This window comes from Chrysochloris asiatica, unplaced genomic scaffold (assembly GCF_000296735.1).
Source record: "Chrysochloris asiatica unplaced genomic scaffold, ChrAsi1.0 scaffold00043, whole genome shotgun sequence".
Lineage (NCBI taxonomy): Eukaryota > Metazoa > Chordata > Mammalia > Afrosoricida > Chrysochloridae > Chrysochloris > Chrysochloris asiatica.
The window spans coordinates 6,260,167-6,262,150 of record NW_006408561.1 but is presented as its reverse complement, the minus strand read 5'-3'; positions in this window follow the sequence as shown (position 1 = coordinate 6,262,150).

The window sequence follows — 1,984 nt, the reverse complement described above, 5'->3', positions numbered from 1 at the left end:
TCTATGAGCCACTGGTATATTTCTGCAATACCAATATGGTGTCTTGTCTCTGAAGCTGCTTACAAAATTTAACAGAGCCTGGTTAGCTGGCACAGATCATTAGTCTGTCTCTTTTTTTGTGCCTCATCTGTTTAGCTTTCTTTCCAAATAAGCATTTAATCCACTTGTCTATCCCTTCATCTGAAGCCCAAAGTTTCAGGACTATCATCAGCATCAATTTTAATTGGTTTTCCTTATCTTTGTTGTAGAGGGGCTATATAGCGCTACTGCCTAGTCCACTGTCATGTCGTCGCTCCTGAATTTATTTTTCTTAAATCACAAACTTTTTGCTATGATGATACTGATTAAGTTGGATATTGGTATATATTGATTCTAGATGGTTTTATCTATTTGATATTTTTGTTTGATCAAATAATTGTTGTCCTTTAACAATTACAGCATTTTTGTTCTTTAATTCGTTATATCTCCAAATATTTGATAAACTGACAGATCCACTTTACTAGTATGTAAATTCAATAAAACAACTTACGGGAGGGTGGGGGGGGTGGGATTTACAAAGAATGTGTTATTAAATAAGGCCATGGACCCTGGACATGGTCATTTAAAAAATAGTGAGCCAGATGTGTTAGGGTAGATATTCAACATTCGTGGATATTTCATTCTTAGATTCAACCAGTACAAGTTCCCTAGAAGGCTGAGGAAGTATAAAGACTTAGAATTTTGAAGTATAAAGACATCATTGACATGCAGGTCAGATAGGAGTTAGTGAGTCAACCAACCTAATAGTCTAGCAACATCTCAAAGCATTTTCATTATCTATTTACAAGTAACTTCTCAGCAATGAAACAAAACTAAAAATAATTTTATGTGCTGGGCTAAATTATTTATTTGTCAAAGTAGTATTCATAAAATTGAGGTTTCAAATATCAAACACATAATGTTCTTCTGTTTATATTTGTTATTTGCTGATGCATTGGCTGGTTTTAGCAAGAGCTTAAAAGCTCAAACCTATTGTCACTGAGTCAATCCCAACACACAGTTTCCCTATAGGACAGAGTAGAACAGCTTTCTAGAGTTTCCAAGACAGTAATGATTCTGGGAGCAGACAGTCTCATTTCTCTACCATGGAATGACTGATGTGTTTGAACCACTCACCTTGTGATTATCAGTCCAATCCTTATCCCACAGTATTACCAACTCAATGTAATGTAACATGACTATAGTTTAATAATGAAAGTTTTATATCACTCAAATGAGTGTGTTTGGTAGACGCTTTTCTTCATAACTCCCAGTTGCCAGGACCATGTTTAATTTGAAAAACAAAGAAATCATTGGTATTCCTATGTGGTTTTTTAAATATTCATTTATCTAAACTAACTCATGTGTTTGCTCTCCAGCATAGAGATGCAAAAGCAAATGGAAGAAATAAGGAGATATAAGAGCTGAATAAAAATTTTCAAATGTCAGCTTGAGAAGACAAAGTCAAATATTAAAATGAAATGTGTAAAAGATCTGGAGTCAGAAAACCAAAAGGGAAGAAACATTAAGAATTTCTCAAGCAGAGGGAACTGAAGAAAAAATTAAAACCTCAATTTTCATTACTGAAGGATTTTCTGGGCAAATTATTGAATGATGCAGAAAGCATCAAGGAGAAGATGGAAGGAGTACACGGAGTCACTGTACCAAGAGGAAATGGTTGATGTTCAACCATTTCAAGAGATAGCATATGATCAAGAGCCAATGATACTGAAGGGAGAAGTCCAATGTGCATTGAAGGAATGGCAAAGAACAAGGAACCAAGAATTGATGGAACAAAAATTGAAATCTTTCAAGAAAGTGAGGCGGCATTGGAGGCACTCACTCATCTATGCTAAGAAATTTGGAAGACAATGTTTTGGCCAACTGATTGGAAAAGATCTGTATTTGTGCCCATTCCAAAGAGAGGTGATCCAACAGAATGCAGAAATCATCAGAAAAATGACTT